The sequence below is a fragment of the Marmota monax genome, unplaced genomic scaffold (assembly GCF_021218885.2).
Source record: "Marmota monax isolate L192 unplaced genomic scaffold, Marmota_monax_Labrador192_F-V1.1 WCK01_AAM20220418_F8-fsc00461, whole genome shotgun sequence".
Lineage (NCBI taxonomy): Eukaryota > Metazoa > Chordata > Mammalia > Rodentia > Sciuridae > Marmota > Marmota monax.
In genome coordinates, this window is record NW_026694412.1 from 188,620 (window position 1) to 199,718 (window position 11,099).

At 35.1% G+C, this 11,099-nt stretch overlaps 1 non-coding gene across 1 annotated transcript; it reads right to left on the bottom strand.

Annotated features, from left to right (window-relative positions):
- Positions 1 to 10,564: 10,564 nt before the first annotated feature.
- Positions 10,565 to 10,670, bottom strand: LOC124109545 (U6 spliceosomal RNA). The gene has a single exon (XR_006857002.1). It is a non-coding gene; the product is annotated as a U6 spliceosomal RNA (small nuclear RNA).
- Positions 10,671 to 11,099: the final 429 nt, after the last annotated feature.

Here is an 11,099-nt window from a genome sequence, read left to right on the forward strand (position 1 = left end):
AATGTTAACTGGTCAAAATTTCTACAGATCAAAGTTTCTAAATATTTTATATTTTAAGAACAAGAGGGAAGTAATATATATATATATATATATATATATATATATATATATACATATATATATATATATATATATATATATACATTTATTTTGAGGTTAAATCTTATTTTTTTTAATTATTAAAATTTGTTTCTTGCCAGCTGTGGTGGTTCATGCCTATAATTACTCCCAGCTACTTGGGAGGCTCAGTCAAAAGGATTGCAAGTTTGAGGGCAACCTCAGCAACTTAGTGAGACTTTGTCTCAAAATAAAAAATGGAAAGGTCTGGGTATGTAACTCAGTGAAACAGAGCCCCTGGTTCTGACACACACACACACACACACACACACACACACACACACACACACACCAATATTTCTAGGACTTAATGCTGAAATCAAGTAAAGTCATATTTGTCGCAAAACTTATCTTTTCTCTCAATGAAATAAACATCATACTTTGGTATAAGTTAATACTCTGCATCATACATGTTTTCAGGATAATGCACCAGAATATAAAATTCTTTTGACTGTGTATTATGTAAGATTTTATATGTTGCTACCATAAGTTTAAGAATTTTCTTAGTGTTAATAAGCAGGCTCTTTTAGATGCAGAATGTCAGCAGCAAATAGTGATAGTTTGTGTTCTTCTTTACCTATTTCTATCCCTTTAATTTTTTTCTCTTGTCTAATTGCTCTGGCTAGAGTTCAAGAATGATGTTGAATAGAATTGGTGAAAGAGGACATCCTTGTCTTGTTCCAGTTTCTAGCAGGAATGCTTTAAATTTTTCTTCATTTAGAATGATGCTGGACTTGGGTTTGGCATGTATAGTTTTTACAATGTTGAGGTATGTTTCTACTATCCCTAGTTTTTCTAGTGTTTTGAACAAAAAGGTGTGCTGTATTTTGACAAATGCTTTTTCTACATCTATTGAGATGATAATATGATCTTGTTTTTAAGTCTATTAATATGATGAATTACATTTATTGATCTTTTTAATATGTTTTTGTATGCAATTTGTCAGAATTTTATTGAGAATTTTTTCATCTATGTTTATCAGAGATATTAGTCTGAAGTTTTCTTTTCTTGATGTGTCTTTGTCTGGTTTTGGTATCAGGGTGATATTAGCTTCATAGAATGAGTTTGGAAGGATTCCCTCCTTTTCTACTTCATGGAATACTTTGAGAAGTATTGGTGTTAGTTCTTCTTTGAAGGTCTTGTAGAACTTGGCTGAGAATTCGCCTGGTCCTGGGCTTTTCTTGGTTGGTAGGCTTTTGATGGTGTTATCTATTTTATTACTTGAAATTGATCCGTTTAAATTATGAATGACCTCCTCATTCAGTTTGGGTAGGTCATATGCCTCTAGAAATTTGTCAATGTTTTTGACATTTTCTATTTTATTAGACTATAAATTTTTAAAATAGTTTCTAATTATCTTCTGTATTTCAGACATATCTGTTGTGATATTTGCTTCTAAACATCTATCTCTCACCCTGCACAAAAATCAACTCAAAGTGGATCAAAGACTTAGGCACTAGATAGAGACCCTGTGCCTAATAGAAGGAAAAAATGGGACCAAATCTTCACTATGTCAGCCTAGAATCTGACTTCCTTAAAAAGACTCTTAAAGTGCAAGAAGTAAAATCAAGAATCAATAAATGGGATGGATTCAAATTAAAAAGCTTATTTTCAACAAAGGAAACAATAAAGTGAGGAGAGAGCCTACAGAATGGGAGAAAATCTTTACCACACGCACCTCGATAAAGCAATGATCTCTAGAATATATAAAAAACTTAACAAAAAAATAACACAGTCAATAAATGGGCTAAGGAACTGAACAGACACATCACCGAAGAAGAAGTACAATTGATCAACAAATATATGAAAAAGTGTTCAACATTTCTAGCAATTAGAGAAATGCAAATCAAAACTACTCTAGGATTTCATCTCACTCCTGTCAGAATGGCAATTATCAAGAATACAGGCAACAATAAATGTTGGCAAGGATGTGGTAAAAAAAAAAATACACTCATACATTGCTGGTAGGACTGCAAATTGGTGCAACCACTATGGAAAGCAGTATGGAGATTCCTCAGAAAACTAGAAATGGAACCACCATTTGACCCAGCTATCCCACTCCTTGGTTTATACCCAAAGGACTTAAAATCAGCATGCTATAGTGATGCAGCTACATCAATGTTTATAGCAGCTCAATTCATAATAGCTAGACTATGGAACCAACCTAGATGTCCCTCAATATGAATGGATAAAGAAAATGTGGCATATATACACAATGGAATATTACTCAGCTTTAAAGAGTAAAATTATGGCATTTGCCAGTAAATGGTAGGAGTTGGAGAACATTATGCTAAGCAAAATAAGCCAATCCCACAAAACCAAAGGCCGAATGTTTTCTCTAATATGCGGATGCTAATTCACTAAGAGAGAGTACTCAAGAAGAATACTATTACCTTTGATTACATAGAGGGAATGATGGGAGGGGAGGAGAGGGAATATGGGGATAGGAAAGATAGTAGAATGAAACAGACATTATTACTGTATGTATATATGTGACTACATGACTAATATGATTCTGCAACACGAACACTCAGAAAAATGAGAAATTTATCCCATCTATGTATGATATATCAAACTGCATAAAAGCATTCTACTGTCATGTATAACTAATTAAAACAAATTTAAAAATTAAAAAAATAAGCTGGCTCTATTTTTATGTTTTGTGTCAGGGGCTGCCCTGCACACAAGCTGAGCACACCCCCTCAGCCTTGAGTAATGAGGGTATTGAATTGGCATTGCACGCTGAGCAAAGCAAGTGGGCCTTATCTTTGCTCAGCAAGAAAGTGCAGCTCTGGGCCTGGATGACACCCAATGGCATTGGGTTGACACCACTCCCACCCTTTTTGTTTTTGTAATTGTATCCCTTGCCTTATTTGAGTGGAATATTCTATCCAATGTCTTCTCCCTAATAAATAGTGGGGTTCAGGATGTGCTCGCTGTCTTGCTCCTCTTGCCTTGCTTGCTCCTTGTGCCCTTTTCCAGCACAGTCCAGCATGGGAGCTTGACCCTTGAGGTCATGGAGACTCCCTGACCCACACGAAAGGTGCTTCTGTGTTCATGTGGTCTTTTCATTGCCAAACCAATTCACATGGAGTGACCCTGATTCCATCACCTGCCCGGGATATGGGCAATAGTTTCTGATCAAGATGTTATTGAATTCTTGTTCTAAATAAAAAGTTCAAAGAACCTATTACTATGTTTAGACACGGTGGCACACATCTATAAATTTAGCTTCTCAGGAGGCTAAGACAGGAGGATCCCAAGTTCAAGGCCAGCCTCAACAATTTAGGAAGACCCTATGTCAAAGAGGCCTTTGCTAAAAAAAAAAAAAAAATCTGTGTATCTTTTTGAATCCTACAAGTGTTAGGTTACTATGTTGGTCATTCATTGTCTTCTGATCCTTAAGTTCTTCAAGTTGCCTTTTCTGAAGAAACAGAGAGGAAATCGTAATGGGACAAGAAAATCTGAAACTAGAAATCTAATCTTTATATCTTTTGGTAAATTCAATGTATCAAAAAAGAAAGCAGCCTTGTGAAAGACTAAATTAGATAAAAGGGATAAAAATATCAGTTTATATTTACATACTATAAAATATACCATTTTAAAGGGGAAATAAGGTAGGACAAAGAAACATAATTTTACAGAAAATGAAACTTTTTGGAAAGAGGTATATCTTCTGTAGAAAAAAATTTTGATTTGTTTAAATTAAAGTTTCAAAATGTGTGAACATTAGGTTTTTTGTATTTTCATAAGTATGTATTGAAAATTACTTTGAAAATATAATCTACTTTTAAAATGTTGAAATGTATGTATTATGTGAGTTTAATGAACCTCTAATTTCTTGTTTTACAAAATTGTCTGCTTCCCATAAATGTAAATATACTCTCAAAAGATCATTTTAAAGGCTCCATACATCTTATAAATTACTGTTCAAATAGAAAAAAGGTAGGGACTTATTTCTACATATTGTTGCATCACAGTGCATAATAATAACATTTTTGTGTTCTACTCCAAATTTCTGGAAATATGAAACAATTGATTATCTTTCTGTATGCATGTTTATTAGACAATATAGCCAGATTTTCCAATTTCTCTTAACTTATAATTCATTGAAGAACAATTCTCATTAATTTAAATGTTGATTTCACAGAAAGTAATGTATTTTCAACTAGGGACAAAAAGTATAAATGTAAGAATAAATTTTGCAAATACTTACTATAATCCTAAAATTGCTTTATCCCTTCAAGATGTATACTAGTGGTTTTGAATACTGTAGTCAAAAATAATTTCCACTAAGATATTTTCACCAGAAAATTTATCATAAGTTTCTACAAAATCAATTATACATGAGATTTTTTTTTTTTTTTTAGTTTGGCAATAAGAGAGAAAAAAAATGGCTGAGTGATTGTATTCATGGACATTACTCAATTCAATTCTTAAAGAATGTATCAATTCTAAGTGATAGCAACGGAGGTATTCAAATGTTGCTCTTTAAATTTTTTATGGCAATGAACTATTAATATCTCTTGTTCTTTCTCCTGACATTCTGCTTTGAAATTTGATTCTTTGGTCAATGTGAATATATATTTTCTTATATTTTTGGCTGCTTATATGCATGGTGGATAGACCTCTGTATATCAGTCTTCAACAAGTGATTTCTATGGCTTAATGTCTCATTACACAATATACAAGGATGATTTCATGTTTTCAAATATTTGGGGGTCTTATAAACTTCATTGAAAAACTTGCACTAGGGGAAACAATGTAAATAAAAGAAACTGCACATAACTTTCATTGTTTTTTTTTGTTTGTTTTTGTTTTTTTTTCAAATCCAAGAATCTGGGAATGCAGAAATTTGTCTTCTCAAAGGGGCTTGGAATGAACTGAGTCAAAGTGAGCTCATTTAATTGCAAACAACAACAGACTTGGTATTGAATACATATGGTTGAGTGCATACAAGTTGGTGACTTTCTGTATTGCCGCAGTCCGGCTGCAGCAAAATAACCGGGGGGTGACGAACGACTTGGGTACGTTGATACAGCAGGAGTAGGAGCCGTTTATTGCAGGACAGGAGCAGTATTTATACATTCCACACAGCTTATCTTATTAGCATAAACTAGATACATCAGTCAACCAATAAGGAATCTCCACACTTAATAGCTCGCTTTTGTTACTTCTCAAACCACTCCCTCTGGCATTTTGCCAGGCACCATTCAGACTTGTTTACGAACTCTAACATTCCCCTGGCAAAATGCCAGGTGTTATTTTTGACTTGTTTACAGACTCTAACATTTCCCCCTTTTGTTTAATTTAAATAACGACCATAGTGGTTTTTACAGAAACACCATAAATAACCTGCTACAAACAGAAAGGGAGGATACAAAATGCCACAATACCAAGCCACTTGATGGCTCCATGCAAGAAGCCCTTGGAAAAATTATACCAGCAATGACACTGTTAGCAAAGATACCGAGTAACAATTTGTTGTACATTACAGTTTGTTGTCTCAGTCCAGGTAAAGCAATGTCTCAATAGATTAACTCACAGTCCAGGTAAGTTCTGCAGGCAGCTAGCTTAAATCACAGTCCAGGTAAGTTCTGCAGGCATCTAGCTTAAATCACAGTCCAGGTAAGTTCTGCAGGCAGCTAGCTTAAGTTGTAGCAGCAGAAACAGCAATAGCTCCGAAGTCTCCTCCAGTTTTCAGCAACACTGGAAATTCTTCCACCTTGGTATTTACCGGCACTGGGACGAAGGCAGGAACTCCGGATGGCTAAAGAAAATCCTGTAGCATTCTACTAAGAAAACAACCTTCTGAACAATTTAGTACATTATCTCAAGGTTTTTTTGCATTTGAAATAAGCATTAATAGTGCTCATTACTCATCAGCTTCCAGGTATGGGAGAAACATTGTAGCTTAGTTATTGGCATTGAAAATGACCAAACATCAGGGACACCAGTAGTGTCTTCTGCGGCTGTAGCGTCCCGGGTAGCCCCAGATGGCCCTGGGGAGAGTCCCGGACTCAAACTGCTACTGGGCACAGGGAGCAAGAGCCTGCGAGACTGTGCCTCCAGGTCAGGTCTAGATTTGTGCTCATGGCAGTGGAAGAGCCAGCTCCCCGGCCAGGAGGCGGGGAAGGGCCAGTTGCCGCCGCCTCTTGGAAAATCCTTGCTGCGCTGTGACCGGCTTGCACACTCGGCAGCCGCCTCTCTGCTTCACGCACCCTGCGGTAACGAAAAGTATTTAGTAATAGCCTTTTGCTGCAACTTTTTTCCTGATAATCCTTCCTCCTCTGAAAATCTTTCTTCTTCTGAACTTTCTTTTTCTTTCTGACTAGAGTTCCTGGGCTCTTATCGACACATGCCCTAACTATTCTTGGTTCCACTGGGGTGCCTTCTTCCCTTAGTAATTTACTTCTCACCCCTTCCATATTTTCATCATAAAGACAATACAACATTTTAAGACAAAACAAGACACAAACATACTGTATCAATCTTCTCCATTTTCTCGAAATGGCCATTTTTCCTCTCTCCCTATTTGCCTAGGGACGAGCAGATTGCTCCCGTCCTATCTATGGACGGGCAGCTTTTTTTTTCCCGTCACTTACCCCGGAGTGTCCTGGGGCTCCCGGTACGGGCCACCATCTGTCGAAGGCCGGCTGGCTGCAAAATAAGAGGAGGGTGACGAACAACTTGTGTAGATTGATACTGCAGGAGTGGGAGCCCTTTATTGCAGGACAGGAGCAGTATTTATACATTCCACACAGCTTATCTTATTAGCATAAACTAGATACATCAGTCAACCAATAAGGAATCTCCACACTTAATAGCTCGCTTTTGTTACTTCTCAAACCACTCCCTCTGGCATTTTGCCAGGCACCATTCAGACTTGTTTACGAACTCTAACATTCCCCTGGCAAAATGCCAGGTGTTATTTTTGACTTGTTTACAGACTCTAACACTGTATAACTGGAAGTTCTCAAAATCTATTTTATATGGAATAGAAGTGAAGATAAAAGTGCTGTATTTAAAGCTTACATTTGTATTATTAAAATTTAATAGTAAAATTGTGATAATGGATTAGAAAATAAACTGCAAAGACATCTTTGGAGAAGGAGAACTTTAGTCAATGAATTTTTGAAATTTGTAATAGGTAATAATAAAAGCATTGATTTTTAGTCAGGATTACTACCGATTTTAAATTCTCTACAGGAACTTTTCTCCTTCCTTATTTCCCACATGTGAAAATATCATCTTCAACAATCCAGTCCTTCATTCTTCACTGCACTCTACAGTTGGCTATTATATACATGATCATAAAGCAGAGGTTTTAAATTTCAACATTACTGAGAGTAGGGCTAGATCATTCTTTGTGGAATCAATACTGAGTATGAAAACATATAGTATGAGGCATCCCAGTGTAACCTTCTAGATTAGACAATGATATGCATGAACAGACAGATAAGAAGGGATTCACTGGCTTAGCTAACACTTTCATATTAATCAGTCTTGGCAAATGACTGGGATGATGATTTTGTACCTAGAACATCCTAAAAAACAGCTTAGTACCTACACAGTCACTGGTGAGCTTGATGAGTCAAGTTTCAGTAGAATTTATGGGAAAGTTATCCCAACACAGGGCATTGATGAATAGCTGAAAAGTGACAAAGCAGATAGTGTTTGACTAGGAATTGGACAAAATAGCACAGATTCTTTCTCTAACTCTACCCCTTACCAAAGAAACAGTGTTGGATTCTCTCAAAGAGCAGCTCAGTGATCTGCTAACTTTAACTTCTTAGGCTATTCCCCCTAGCGCTCGCTCTCTCTCTCTCTCTCTCTCTCTCTCTCTCTCTCTCTCTCTCTCTCTTTGTTTAGTTATAGATGGACACAATGCCACTTATTTATTAATTTATATGTGGTACTGAGGATCGAACCCAGTGCCTCATGCGAGCCAGGCAAGCACTCTACCACTGAGCCACAACCCCAGCCCCTCTCTCTTGGTTTTGATGGACAAAGGGCCAAAACAGATTTGCTACAAAATCCTTACTCCTTGATAGTCAAATATAAATCAGAAATGTTTTCTATGAGCAGGTTTTTATGCCATTCACTATAGTCTCCTCCAAATTTCTATTTTAATGATTAAATACAATGCAGCAAATTTTCCATTAAAGATTACTCAGCCATTTACAAATCCATCTATTCCCAGATATTTTTAACACATTTCTTAGCACTAAAATTTATAATTTTTTTTAGCCTCAAGACTTGCTTCACTTTTGAAAAAAATAACTTAGAATTATTATTTTCAGTAGGAGTGTGTGAGAGAAATATATTCAGGAGACTTTAAAAATTAATTTGTATGCCTCTGGTGCTTTGGGAAACTTTGGGAGCATATAAAAAGTCTTTTAGAATCGTTATTCTGTTTATGACATAGAGTGTCTTTTACTACTTATTTTTATTTAATTAATTTCTTCTGCTGGTAATTTATCCTATTCTATCTTGCTATAGAAGTGCTAACCTTCCTTTAAAATGAACTCAAATCAAACCTCTCTAGGAAAGCTTCTAGTCCTCTCACTCCCCCATAATACTCCATTAATACCTCATGCTACTCCAGAATTCAGTCCAATTTGTCTTCGTATTAGAATTACTGAACTGCCCTTATCACTGTTGTATCTCCTACTGAAATTACACAATGTTTTACAAAATAGAGCTAAAATATATTTACTGAAATGAATCAAAGTTGATCACAATGCCAAAAATGGATCTGAATCAAGTTTAAATATTTCCTGAACTTAGTTTCACATTATCATAGGCTTTATTGCAATAATTTTGAGCCCATTTTAAGCTAATTGACAAATAATTAAAAGAAATAAATCATATCTGAAGATAATTGTGGTTTATACGGCGAATTAGCTCATTAATTGCTGAACAATCAATAAATAATTTGTTGAATGGGAAATAATGGTGTGGTGTTCACAAATTACCAATGTGATTTGTATATTCATATCATAGAGCTGTTATAACACTGCCACCGATGATTTTAAGTCATGAGACCAGAGCTACCCTCATGTTCACTTTATGAACTTAGCCATATTTGTTATTCATAATACATAAATCCCTCCTGCGTACCATGCCTAACTCATAAGGTTACTATTAAGATTAAATACAATGAGAATAAAAATAGTTTAAAACTACTGAGAGATAAATTAATAAGTTGTGCTGTTTTCATTTAATCATCACAAAATGATGGATTAATATTCTGATCTTTATAAATAAAGAAATTTTGTCACAGGGAGTCTATGTAATTGTCTTAAGAGCAAAGAGCTATTAAAAGGTAGAAATGGGATTTGGTGTCAAATACTCTGAGCCAAAGTTCTTAGGCAAAATGCTAAATTGCTGAAGTGTTAACTCCCTCATTTTAAATTTTATAAAACTTGAATATTACATTATCTATTCTGAAATACTAAGATCTCGAATTCCTAGAGTAGAACTTAAGAGAATTAAAAAAAAAATTCTTAGTGGTATTCAATAATAAATCTAATAAAACACTCCATAAAATTTCAAATAAAATTTAGGGAAAAAATGCTAAAGGATTAATGAAGAAGTAAAGATATTGGATTAGTGACTTGCTAATTACCTCTCCCCTATACAGTAGCTAGTTGTATTCTCTAGTTTATTGCATGTATCAAAATAATGAATCTTAAATTAATCCAGTAGTGGTTCACCTAGAGGCCTTATTATCATTCTGTAACTCATGTAAAGTCAAAACTTGAAAGTTTAAGCATTAAAGACTTGTAAGACCTGGAAGATCCATCTACTTGCCTTCTATTTAAGAAAGTGATATCACTCACATGCCATCATTTGGATTGCTTTCTTCAACTCTGCGATTTCTGTGGAAATGTGCAATTCAGAAAAGAACACTGCCACCCAGGGGATAGAGAATTGAAAGTGCACAGACAGAATGCCTGAAAAATTCACTGCATTTAAAAAATTTCAGTAGACAATTTTAACTCATTCTATCCAAAATATTATTTCAATGGGTGTCCAATATGAAAATTATCAAGAAATATGCCACATTCTGTTTTTTTCTTTAAAATCCAGTTTACATTTCACACTTACAGTACATCTCAATTCAGACTAGTCAGATGCTGGATGACTTCATGGGATAGATCATGGCATGGCAGCATTGAAGTATAGAATTAGCAGGCAGCTGTGTTTTACTAGATCTGTTAATAAAAACAGCTAGCACATGCTGCATGTTTACACCATGATGCCAGGTACTATACTGATGATGTATGTCTCATTTAATCTTTTATGACATCCCTCTTGGGTACGTACTTTTATAATTTCCATTTTACAGAGGGGAAAACTAAGGCTTAAAGAAAGAGCAACCAGTATGTAGCAGAGTTAGAATATAAACTTGGCTATGTCCTATTCTCAGAGCTTGTGGTCCCAAAACATAGAACACTTCATGAATTTGCATGTCATCTTTATGCAGGGACTATGCTAATCTTCTCTGTATCGATCCAATTTTAGTATATGTGCTGGCAAGCCAGCACATCACTGCATTGGTTCTGGATTGTGAATGAAACACTCTGTTATGTTGCAGTGTTCTGTCGGTTGAATTAGTAGTAATTGTTCAATTACTAAACGTTCTAAAGAACATGCTTATGAGAAATGACAGGATTCTCAATAATAATTTCTCTTGTACTCAACTCATTTAAGTAAAAGAGAAAGTTGTGTAGGTACAACCTCCTACTTGGCAAAGTTCCATAACTTTTTAACAATTCTATTGGAATTAGAACATCTATGGGAAAATGATATGAGCTACAGATACATGCTAACTCTGTTATTAGTTAAAGTTCTAGCAAAACTAGTACAATAAAATGAGATGTTTCAGTCTGAAACATCAGTTTCAGAGGGCTAATTATCTTTCTTATACAACTTCTTTCTGCATAGTTAAAAAATTCCTTCCTCTCAAAGGAAAA